General features: G+C 39.6%; 1 protein-coding gene across 17 annotated transcripts in view; it reads left to right on the top strand.

Moving 5' to 3' along the window:
- Positions 1-13,020, top strand: part of ALPK1 (alpha kinase 1) — a 129,045-nt gene that overhangs the window by 9,355 nt on the left and 106,670 nt on the right. For 12 of the 17 annotated variants that reach the window (XM_006046977.3, XM_006046976.3, XM_044946133.1 and 9 more), the window contains exon 1: positions 107-461. The exons of 1 other annotated variant lie outside the window; for it this stretch is intronic. The gene's annotated coding sequence lies outside the window, so the exon portion shown is untranslated. Of the gene's footprint in view, positions 1-106; positions 462-2,350; positions 2,441-9,609; positions 9,662-13,020 lie in introns of those variants that run through there. 4 more of the 17 variants (XM_006046978.3, XM_025290293.2, XM_025290291.2 and 1 more) reach the window with 2 other exon arrangements.

The following is a 13,020-nucleotide window of genomic DNA, read 5'->3' as shown; positions in this document are numbered from 1 at the left end:
TCAGCTGTACACACTAATTCTAAAATAGAGTACTGACTGGAGCCTTAACAAGAATTCCTTTTGATAATAGATCAAAAACAATGTCATGCTCATTTCTTCTAACTGACATTCTCTCAGTGGACTGGCTCTCCATTCTGACTCAATCCAAATAAGGAGTTTTCTTACACTTTCTTAAGACGAAGGAAATTCTCTGTAGCAATACAACTCCCAGAATACCTTTCACTAAAGCAATTCCTAAAGGGGAGTGTCTTATGGCACAGAACTGCTGAAAAGTCCCCGAGCTGAATTACACAATCAAACTCTGAGACAATAACAGGCCATGTTTTTCTTTTAAATTCCTACTTCCTGAAATGGAGGCTGTTTATAAGAAACAGTATATTTCAGGGAACTTGTGCTGTAATTAACTTTTTAAGAGTTAGATTTGCTGGTTTAAAGTGTATTTCCTCTTCCTTGAGATAATGGTGAGTATCAGCCTTTTAATGACAAAAGCGCAGTATACGTGGGTATAAAAGAATAATTTTTAAGGAAGTATTTTCTTAAATTGTGATCCTGTGTCCATCCGGTGGTCTTCTCTACATTTAAATAACTTTGGAGTTTCTAGAACATTTGCACATCTGAAAACTCCCTAGAAAGGCAGGGGGAGTGGGGGGCGGGGAAGGGCCGCCTGTAGTGGTGTTAGGTTATTAGGAAGAGAAGAAAAGAAACGGGTTGTTTTTTTTTAAGGTTTAAATGATGAAGTCCTCAAGTCCAGAGGCATGCTAGAGCTGCTAGTGAAAACCTGGCTTCATTTATCACTGAATTGAGGTGTTTGATTAAGTAGTTGGGATTACTTATTTGAAAAATTAACCCTGGGACGTTTGGCTGGAGTATGTAAGTAGCGATAACGGCAGCTATCACTTTTATGACGGCTTCAATAATTTCTCCAGGAAACAGATAAGGCTGGAGAATTACTCTTCTCATTTGGGAAGAACCGAGAGGAATTCTGCATATAAAGAAGTATTATGTAGAGGGAAAATATCTAGAAAAATTAAAATTCTTTCGTATTTGTATTCCAAAGAGTCTTTTCATTCCAAAGCGTTTTCATTAAAAGCACTTTTCATTAATGCCAATTTTAGCATTTAAAATTAAGGCTCCAAATGACTTTGGAAAGCCACAGATTAAAAACCTTTAGAATTGTTTGGAATTTGCAGGTGGGTGAGTGTGCAAAGAGGCAGGATCAGAAAGGAGGGGACTTTATGTCACAACGTAATGACATCTCTGTAGTGTCCGCATCTATCTGCCTCTTCTTTAGACTTGGTGCAGCTAGTACTCTTATGAGAAACAGTATCCACTTTTGGTTGGCTGATACTTTATTGTTATAAACATTTTTAATTCCTCACTTGGAATCACTTGCTGTACAAGTCTATACTGATGTTTCAGCATGGTCTCCACATTCTTTTGTTTCTCCTCTTTCTTCCCTGCGAACTAAAAAGAGCAATAGTAGTCGTACCGAGAAGCTGTGTTCCCCTAGGTCTGATTGGTGTGTCAACAGATTATGGGACTGTATGGTATGCGCTATTTGGGGTAGGGGTGGGTGTAAGTTAATTTACCACTTGGAAGACACACAGACCTAAACAATTGTCAAACCAAGTCTTTCTATCCGCTTTATATCCAAAAAAATTTGTCTCTCTTCGCATCTCTTCTGTCCAAATTCTATCAACCTGTAGCCTCAAGGAAACAAAAGACTTTGAATTATTCTAGCAATAATTTACTTTCTACTTCAAATGTCTTTTTGAGCCTGAGATGAATTCTTCAATTCTTCCCCCAGCAAGACACCAGAATTTTATACTCATCTACTTGCACGAGTAGGGAGACAATAAATATATATAAATATTTTTTGAAGTTGAAAAAGCCATATGTAAATTATGATGGACATTATAAAATCCCACACAAAATAATACTGTGTAATGAGCGCACCTGACTTGTTAAGCTGTAACAGTCTCCCTTCAAGTGCTGTGTGATTTAAGCTTGGGTTTAGAAGCTGGAATTTTTATTAAGAGTAAATGTGTGCATTTCAAGATATTTCTGAAATTCCATGGCTTCTCCCATTCCAAAAGAATTTCACTGACCCTTTTCCCAGAACACAGCACATACACTGCTTTTCCTGTCCTTTAATCTATTTCAGAAAATGATGGCTCTTCAAAATAAAATGTTCATTGGAAATGCTTTTATTTCCTGAGTTTTAAGTGTCTAGCTTGAAGAACTTTAACAGGACTGTACATTCAAACTTTTGGTGTAAACTAATTCCATATTTATTTTTATTGTATTTGCTACCTCTCTCTATACTCCGTCCTTTGTTATTGACGCGCAGGCGTGCTCAGTTGCTAAGTCGTGTCCGAGTCTTTGGTGACTCCATGGACTGTGTAGCCCACCAGGTTCCTCTGTCAATGGAATTTTCCAGGTAAGAATACTGGAGAGGGTTGCCATTTCCTCCTCCAAGGAATCTTCTCAACCCAGGGATGAAACTCTCTTCTCCTGCATCTCCTGCATTGGCAGGCAGATTCTTTACCACTGAGCCACCTTCTTATTGACAGTGACATCTATTTTTGCCATGTTGCTTTGCAAATCACAGCGAAGATGTTGTGATTTCCTTTGTTTCTAGAGTTCTATGGGACAGACAGATTTAAAAGTAAGAATATTATCTGATGCTGTCTTTCTTCTCTGGCTGAAAAACAGAAAGAGATGATCACAGCTTAAATATCAGTTGCATATTCATTTAACTTGCCCAAAGTATGGTATACAAACCACCAATTTTAGGTGACACATATCCCTACTTTGAAACTTTGAGTTGTGCTTAGTTCAAGGTACTTGAAAATGTAATTAGCTTTTAAAATCTATAATTTCATGGATATTATTGCTCAGGAAGATGTTAAGTAAAAATAAATTTACTATTGATTTTAAGGAAATGATTAAATAAAAACTATTACAGGTAATACGCAGATATAGTAAAGATTGTGAAGGTGGCATGTACCTGACTAAAGTTTTGGAGATACTGCCTTAACATGTTTGAGAAGTGGATATTTTCTGAACCAGTGAAGTATCTTTGAACTTCACTGGTCCTTGGTAACAGATTTCAATGTTAACACAATCTGCTGAATTGCCTAATTATAGATGTACAAAATATAGATAGATAAAGAAATGCTTTATCAAACTTTTATCAGATCTGCAGCCCTCACCACTTGTCATAAAATTGAAGAGATGCAGAATCTAGCTAATAGTTTTTGAAATAAGAATCATAGACAGGATGAATTACCCAGAGTAAGGACTATGGCTCCATTCTGCCTGTTTCACTGAGACACCATTAACTCTGAAATTGGGGTGGGGTTGGGGCTGGAGGGTAGGAGTTGGGGAGGACATGATAAACATCTTGCAGGTCCAGGGCCATTAACATATCATGGTATGTGCCAGTGACCATTAAAACAGTCATACTGGCAATTTTAAGGGATTCATTCTAGGGAGGAAATAATTCTAAGTCCCATGGAGAACATGTAGCTGCTATGCTAGCAGACCAGGCTGACACTGATCCTGTTACTTGCTGCTGAATTTTGAGAGATGTGAAATAGTATTGTAGAATCACAGAGTTGGAAAGGACTATAGAGTCCTTAGCAAACCCTCCTAATTCAATATTGTTTCTTTTCCTAACATTCTTTTTTATATTTTATTTTTAAATAGATTTTTAAAAAGAATACATAAAATTGTTTTATGCTAGAGTGTAATTTACAATGTTGTGTTGGTCTCAGGTGTACAGCAAAGTGATTCCATTATACGTATATATATATATATATATGTATATATATTCTTTTTCAGATTCTTTTCCCATCTAGGTCATTACAGAGTATTCAGTAGAGTTCCCTGTGCTATACAGGGGGTCTTTGTTGATTATCTATTTTATATATACTAGTGTGTATATGTTAATCCCAGTCTCCTAATTTATCCCCCACCACTCCACCTTTCCCCTTTGGTAACTTTAAGTTTGTTTTGGAAGTCTGTGAGTCTGTTTCCGTTTCGTAAATAAGTACTTTTGTATCTTTTTTTTAGACATCACATATAAGTAATGTCATACGATTTTTATCTTTCTTTGTCTAACTTACTTTACTTAGCATGATAATCTCTAAAACTCCCCCAATTTTAAAGGTGAGGAAATTGAGGTCTAGCAGGGAAAGGTGACTTGCCTAAATTCACACAACTAGTTTGTGACACAGACAGAATTAGAACCAGATCTCCTAATGTGTGATGAAGGGAAAGCGACTGGGAGGAGGGGACTACTGTGTGGCTAGGATTCAACATGAAGTGAACAGATCCCAGAGTTCAGGAATTCACAAACAGGCAGTATCTAAAGGTCTGATAAACCAAGGAAACATGTCTCTCACTCACCATAAATGACATTTAATCTGTTCACCGCTGCTAAATTAATAAATAATAATACGTGCTCTGTTGCTTCAGGCGCGTCCGACCCTTTGCAACTCCATGGACTGTAGCCCGCCAGGCTCCTCAGTCCATGGGATTCTCCAGGCAAGAATACTGGAGTGGGTTGCCATGCCCTCCTGCAGGGGATCTTTCCAACCCAGGATTTGAACACGCATTTCCTGAATCTCCTGCATTTCAGGTGAATTCTTTACCGCTGAGCCACCAGGGAAGCCCCTGTAAATAATAATATAAATGTTTATTATTAAGGCTTCCCGGATGGCTCAGGGATAAAGAATCCATCTACAGTGCAGGAGATGTAGGAGATACAGTTTCAATACCTGGGTCAGGAAGACCCCCTAGAGAAGCAAATGACAAACCACTCCAGTACTCTTGCCTGGAAAATCCGATGGACAGAGAAGCCTGGTGGGCTTACAGTCCACGGGGGTCGCAAAACAGTTGGACATGACTGAGTATGCACACATTCATTATTTATTAACGCATATTTATTAAGCATATTCTGTGCAGTAGTCCCCCCCCACCCCCCGCTTATCTATGGTTTTGCTTTTCATGGTTTTAGTTACTCTTGATCCAGAAATATTAAATGAAAAAAATTCAGAAATTCCTAAATTTTATTTTTTTAATTCTTTTTAATCTAAAAAGAAAACTTTTTAGCTGTGCTGGGTCTTCATTGCTGAGCGGGCTTTTCTCTAGTTGCTGGGGGTGGGAGAGCTACTCTTCTCACTGCATTGTCTTGCACCGGCTCTAGGAGTGTGGGCTTCAGTAGCTGCAGCTCCTAGGCTCTGGAACACGGGCTCAACAGTTGTGGTGCCTGGGCTTAGTTGCTCCTCAGCATGAGGAATTTTCTCAGGGAAGGGATCAAATGTGTGTCTCCTGCAGCAGATTTTTTACAACTGAGCCACCAGGTGCTTGCTTAGTTGCTTCAGTTATGTCTGCTGCTACTGCTAAGTCACTTCAGTCGTGTCCGACTCTGCAACCCCATAGACGGCAACCCACCAGGCTCCCCCGTCCCAGGGATTCTCCAGGCAAGAACACTGGAGTGGGTTGTCATTTCCTTCTCCGATGCATGAAAGTGAAAAGTGAAAGTGAAGTCGTTCAGTCGTGTCCGACTCTTCGCGACCCCATGGACTGCAGCCTACCAGGCTCCTCCATCCCTGGGATTTTCCAGGCAAGAGTACTGGAGTGGGTTGCCATTGCCTTCTCCTCAGTCATGTCTAACTCTTTGCAACATTATGGACTGTACCTCCCAGGCTCCTCTGTCTATGGGATTCTCCAGGCAAGAACACTGGAACGAGTTGCCATGATCTCCTCCAGGGAACTCTTCCCAACCCAGGGATGGAACACATGTCTCTTATGTCTCCTGCACTGGCAGGCCAGTTCTTTACCTTTGACACCACCGGGACGCCCCCAAAATATGAAATTACCTTCCCTTTTGAGTAGCGTGATGAAATCCCGTGCTCTCTGGCCCGCGCGTGAATCTCGTGATTTGAGTGTTTGTGGAGCCTTGCCCACTGTTAGTCACCTAGCGGCCGTCTTGGTTATCCAGCACACCATCACAGCATTTTGAGTCAGCCTTGTTCTACTTCATAATGGCCCTGAAGAGCCAGAGTAGTGACATTGGCAATTCAGGTACGCCAAAGATATCCCATACAGTGCTTCCTCTAAGTGAAAAGATGAAAGTCCTTGACTTCATAAGGAAAGGAAAAAAAATTGTATGCTGAATTTGCTAAGATCTACTGTAAGGACAAGTCTTCTATTCATGAAATTGTGAAGAAAGAAAATAAAATTTGTGCTAGTTTGGCTGCCACACCTCAAATTGCAAATGTTTTGACCATAGTTTGTGATTAATATGGAGTTAAAATAGAAAGGCATTAAATTTATGCAAAAAGTTATTTTGAGAGAGAAACAAAGAGAGACCACATTCGTGTAACTTCTTTTATAGTATATTGTTACAATTGTTCTCTTTTATTATTAGTTATTGTTATTCTTCTGCTGTGCCTAATTTATCAATTAAACTTCATCTTAGATATGTATGTAGGGTATATGTAGGATTTGATACTGTCAACCAAATTGAATTCACAATAAAGTTAAGAAGAAAACATTGTTAGCATTGAAAAAAGGAAAAACTTGATCTTTGCATTCCCACCTTTGAGGTCTGGTTAATGTATTGGGCTTCCCAGGTGGCTCTAGTAATAAAGAACCTGCCTGCCAACGCAAGAGACATAAGAGATGCAGATTCGATCCCTGGGGTGGGAAGATCCCCTGGAGGAGGGCATGACAACCCATTCAAGTATTCTTGCCTGGAGAATCCTGAGAATCCCATGGACAGGGGGGCCTTTATAATGCAGATGAACATTGCAGACTAAACGGGGAGGGAGAAGGCCCAAATGGAGAGAGAATTTTACGCTTAACTTTTCTTGTCTTCCTTTAACATATAAATTTTATCCCATCAATTCTATCCGTGGTTTCAGGCATCCACTGGGGTGTCTTAGAAACAATCTCCTGTGGATACAGGGAGACTGCTGTATGTCAGTCTTATTGCTACAAGGCTTATATACATTTATTTTATTTAATACTCACTACAGTTTGTGAGACGGGTACTATTATTCATCATATTTACTTAATAAATGGTAATAATTATTATTGCCACCTCTTTGCTATGCTGTTAACATCGCTCCATTACTCTGCCTCATGCAATACACTTCCTCTACCTCGAATTCCAACCATTTACTAGAACTCTGCCAATTGTCTCTCGATATCCCTTCTGAGTAAGATGACACACGTGCCAAACCAGACCTTCCCCAGTACCTGCAACTGTGTCTGTCCTTCACTTGCCTTCCTGACTTGAACAAATAACTCCCAAGGAGGTTCTGGCCTTACCCCAGGCTCCTGCAACCTGCTATTAAGTGAACATGCCTGCCACATACACAGTAGGAGAGATCTTTTCTTAGGAACACTTTGATAAAAGTTAACAGTTACTACTGAGGTTTGGGATTAATCATCTGTGTTAGGTGGGATGTGGGGGCAGGCAAAGTGGTGAGAAGTCTAGTTCTGAAGTAAGGCTGACAGAGAAACAAGAGATAACACATGCAGAAACTGCCCCTAAGTTAACCATAGGATATGAGTGAAAGAGAGGAAGGCAACGGCAAGCCGCTCCAGTACTCTTGCTTGGAAAATCCCATGGGCGGAGGAGCCTGGTGGGCTGCAGTCCACGGGGTCACTAAGAGTCGGACACGACTGAGCGACTTCACTTTCACTTTTCACTTTCATGCATTGGAGAAGGAAATGGCAACCCACTCCAGCATTCTTACCTGGAGAATCCCAGGGACGGGGGAGCCTGGTGGGCTGCCGTCTATGGGGTTGCACAGAGTAGGACACTACTGAAGAGACTTAGCAGCAGCAGCAGCAGCATGAGTGAAAGAAGCGCCCCCAAAATATGTATGGAGTCACAATGTTGAGTTAAATCACTTCTGAATGTATCTAGGCATCACAGTTGAGAGACAAATATCAGACTGCTTGATTATGGTCAAAGAATACTTAAATTTTGGGAACTTACAGTTTTTAAAACTTCATCATAAATATTATAACTATGCATAGAAATAATGCTATAAACTATAATGCTTATTTCTTAGTGCGACCATGGGTAATTCTTTTCTTTTTTACCATATTTTTTCTCCAAACTTTCTACAGTAACACTGTTTTGCTCTCATAATAATAAAATGTTTCAAAATTCTAGAGTCTTAAAAAATGTATCAGAAATAACTGTGGTACAACCTTAACACCGTTTATAATTTAAATACTTCTTGATCATGGCTTCTGGGAAGCATCTGGTAGGCTGGTAATAACTCTCATTTGCAAGCTAGTAGCCACCATGTGTGAAAAGGGAAGTTAGAGTGAAAGAAAAGCATTGCTTATTCAGCAGATTTCAGAAGTTCCGCAGCATCTTAACACCATAGTTCCCACAAGTCACAGTTATCAGAGGAAAAACTTCTTAGACTGAAGCTGCACACATACAAAGAAAAAGACTCAGTGGACATGAGGGAACCAAGGAGTTCCCCTGGCCAAATTTTCTCCAAAGATGTATCCCTTCCAATCACCCCATCTGCTTCCACTCAGCCTCTTCTGAACACACAGTTCTTCTAAGAGCTGGCCTTTCATTTCACTGTCCTGGAAATGGGGAGTCATTAGCTGAGGCAGATCAGGATTTCAATGTGGACATTTTTGAAAATGTGATGCTTATTGAATATCCAAGTGCACATAATCAAACAAACAGTTGAAAATATGCTTCTGTAAAATTCAAGAGAGAAGTTTGAATGGGAGAGAGGAAACAGATGATTTTCAACCAGTACATGTTATTTAAAGTATTAATCACTCAGTCGTGTCCAACTCTTTGTGACCTCGTGGACTGTAGCCCACCAGGCTCCTCTGTCCATGGAATTCTCCAGGCAAGGATACTGGAACGGGTAGGCATTCTCTTCTCCAGGGGATCTTCCCCACATGGGGATTGAACCCATGTCTCCTGCATTGCAGGCAGATTTTCCATCTGAGCCACCAGGGAAGCACATGTTATTTAAAACCATAAACTAAATGAAATCACCAAAGAGTGGGTTTAGATGGAGAAAGCAGGAGGACCAGAGACTGAGCCTTTGCACAGTCCAACCGGATGGGATTTATGAGAGGAAGAGAACCAGTCAAAAGGCCATGAAGGAGTGACCCGTAATGTTGGAGGAAAGACAAAAGACTGTGGTGTCCTGGAGGGCGGTAGAGGAGGCAGGGTCTGCATCACATGCTGTTGGTGTGTTGACTAAGATGAGGAATGAGAGTGGACCACTGGATTTAGGTATGTAGAGTTTATCAGTGACTTTGATCAAGACATTTTCAGTAGAGTGATGGAACAAAAGTCTGATTGGAGTAATAGTTGTCTTCCTGTGTAATCGAAAGTGAGGAAGAGTGATGACCAATTGTAACTTCTCTACTCTCTTGGGGGACAAAGGAACATGAGTTTCCTCTGTCCCCTTTTCTGGATGTTTCAGATAGCAAGCATGCAGCAATGCCTATGATGCAATGCAGGAAATAAAAACTTAGAGACTATTTCTTACTGTGTTCGTTCAAAGGCCTCTGCATTTAAAAATTTTTTTTAACTAGGAGGTTCTTCTAAACCAGAAATGGATTGAAATCTAATAAACACAGATTTGGGGTAAGTTTTCATATGAAACTTTTGAATTCTTTTTTTCCTAGTGCTATAACTCTATATAGTCACTGTAGAGGCAAAAGCTCAATATTTTGGTGTATTTCCTTCTGATTAATTTTTTGTTTCCTTTATTTTTTAATTGGTGGAAAATTGCTTTACAATTTTGTACAGCAGTGTGAATCAGTCATAATTATATGTATATCCCTTCTCTCCTTAGCCCCCTGCACTTCCGCCCATCCCACCCCTCTGGGTCATCACAGAGAGCCAGGTTGGGTTCCTGGCCTACTGACTATTTTTAAATTGTTTGCGTGAATTGTGGTAAAATGCACATCAAGTTTACTTTTATAACTATTTTTAATGTACACATTTAAGTGGTATTAATTTACATTCACATTGTTGTGCTACCATTATTCCCATCCATCCACTGAATTCTTTTCACCTTGTACAGTCAAACAATCACTTTTCATTCTCCCCTCCACCCAGCCCTGGCAAGCATCATTCTACTTTCTGTCTCTATGAATTTAACAATTCTAGGTACCTTGTGTGAGTAGAATTGTTCTCTTGTGACTTGCTTATTTCACTTAGTATGATGTTCTCAAGTTTATCTTATTGTAGCTGTTATCAGAATTTCCCTTTTAAGGCTGAATAGTATTCCATCATATGTATATACCACATTTCTCGTATCCATTTATCTGTCAATGGATATATAGGTTGCTTACATCTTTTTTGGCTATTGTGAATAGTGCTGTTATTAACATGGTGCACGGATATCTCTTCAAGTCTCTGCTTTCAGTTATTTTGGGTATGTACTTGGAAGTGGGATTGCTGGATCATATGATTTTTCTACATTTTAATTTTTTTGAAGAACCATCATGCTGTTTGCCATAGCAGCTCTACCATTTTGTATTCCCACCAACAGTGTGCTAAGGTTCCAACTTCTCCACATCGTGGCCAACACTTTTTCTGTTCCTGTTTTTTTTTTTTTCATAGTAGCCATTCTAATGGGTGTGAGGCAGCATCTCATTTCAATTTTAATATTCATTCCTTTATGGTTAGTACTGGAGAGCTTATTCATTTCCTCAATGGTTAGTAACAGGGAGATTCTCTTTTCCTATGCTTATTGAGCTTCTCTTTTCCTATGCTCGTTGGCCATTTGTACATCTTCTTTGGAGAAATGTTGAAGTCCCTTGACTAATTTTTCAATTGGATTGTTTGTGTTGTTGGGTAGTAAGAATTCCTTGTATATTCTGGATATAAACTCCTTATCAGCTATATGACTTGCAAATGCCTGCCCCATTCCATGGGTTTCCTTTTCACTCTGTTTACTGTGTCCTTTGATGCACAAAAGTTTTTAAATTTTGATGTAGTCCAATTTTTCTAAAAATGGCAGCCCCCCAGTTTTATTCTTCTTTTTAAAGATTGTTTTGATTATTTAGGGTCCCTTGAGATTTTGTATGAATTTTAGGGTGTATTTTTGCTATTTCTGGAAAAAAAATCAATGATCCTCAGTGACTTTTTAAAATATAATTGCTATCATGTGGTATGAACTAATTTATATTCTATTTTTTCTTACTTAACATTATAATATAGTTATTCCATTAAAATATAAACACTAGTTCATTTTATTGAAACACCTCACAGACATACTTTACAATGACTACATGAAAGAAAATAAATAAATGGAAGTATCCCCAAAAGATTAGAAAATATTTATGCTTCAAATTGTGTGACCCTTTATGCTTTGGATACTAGAATCATAAAAATGATAAAAATTTTATTTGAGCCATGTCAGAGTATTAAGATGCAATATTTACACTAAGTGAGTAGGAAGGAATGACAAGCAATTGTATTAGTTTAAAAGCCTGTTAAAATATGTATTTATATCACTTTTGACCAAATACAACTCTGGAATTCATTTATTTGCTCAGGAAACATTACTGAGTCTCTGTAGTTTTTGAAGCCCTGGAAACCTAGATTTAAATTGGATATGGTCTGGAGAATTCCATGGACTGTATAGTCCATGGGGTCACAAAGGAAATGACACGACTGAGTGACTTTCACTTTCACTTTCACCCTCAGGGAAAGGGAATAAATACTAAAAGTTCATGCAAATCTCGAATGTGTCATAAGCAGTGCAAAATCTTAGTTTCCCAACCAGGGCCGGAAACTGCGCTCCCTGCAGTGGAACCACAGAGCCTTAACCCTTGGACTGCCAGGAAAGTTCCTCGCTTTCTCTTTTAATCTTTGCATTAAACCTATGGGGAAGTGGTGTTAGCCTCATTTGGTGGGGGGGGGTGGGGGGGGGGAAATTTTCATTTTAGAAAAGCAGATGATGAAATAGAAAAATTGGGGCATTCGCTGGCAGTCCAGTGGTTAGGACTCTGCTTTCACTGATGAGGGCACAGGTTCAATCCCTGGCCAGGAAAGTAAGATTCCCTGTAAGCTGTGTGACACAGCCAATAGATAAAAAAATAAAATAATTTAACAATAAGGTCCTACGGTATAGCACAGGGAACTGTGTTTAATACCTTGTGATAAACCATAATGGAAAACAATATGAAAAAAAAAGAATATATGTGCCTAACTCAGTCACTTTACTAAACAAAAGAAATTGGCACAATATTGTAAATCAACTATACTTCAATTTTAAAATTAAAAATGAGCTGAGTTACCCATCGAAGGTGACAGGAAGAGTGAGTGGCAGGACTACAAGCTCAGGGTTGTCTACCTCCTGCTCATGCCCTTTTCACTCTCCCAGGCTGCCTTTCAGTGAGTATGACCTGAAAGGAGGCTGGAGTATATACAACTAATTTATATGAACAAAAAACTGTGATGGCAATTACGTACGCCAGGTAAGAGTCAAGAAAGGTTTTAGAGAGGTGGCACTATAAAACTCAAAAACTGAAGATTTCAGTAAAGATGGGGAGAACAGCTTTCGTCCATTCATTCATTCATCTATTCACAAACCTGCACTGAGCTTCCCCTGTGTGTTCGTCACAGAGCGAGCTCCAGCTGCGCGCTGGAGATTCAAAAGAGAAGCAGGGAGACACTGGCTACTCTCAGGACTCAGTCTCTTTGCAGATGATTAAGTAACCCATATATAACAGAGCCTTGGACCAAGCTCTGCCACAGAGTCAAAAACAACAGAGTGCTGTGGGATGCTACTCCAGGACGCCAAGGGCAAGTGCTCAAGGGCAGAAACTATGCTGCATTGCTTGCAGAGCTGAGCAAGGCAGGCTGGACTCTCCCTGCCAAGATCGGAGGCCTAGACTTCATCCCACAGGCAACAGAAAGCCAGCAGACATTTTTAAGTAGAGAAGCGACACTGTTCTGTTTTTAAGAAGCTATCTGGCAGTCTGTGAAGG

This window comes from Bubalus bubalis, chromosome 7 (assembly GCF_019923935.1).
Source record: "Bubalus bubalis isolate 160015118507 breed Murrah chromosome 7, NDDB_SH_1, whole genome shotgun sequence".
Lineage (NCBI taxonomy): Eukaryota > Metazoa > Chordata > Mammalia > Artiodactyla > Bovidae > Bubalus > Bubalus bubalis.
Note: the sequence above shows the minus strand (reverse complement) of the source record. Positions and strands in the feature narration are given on the sequence as shown.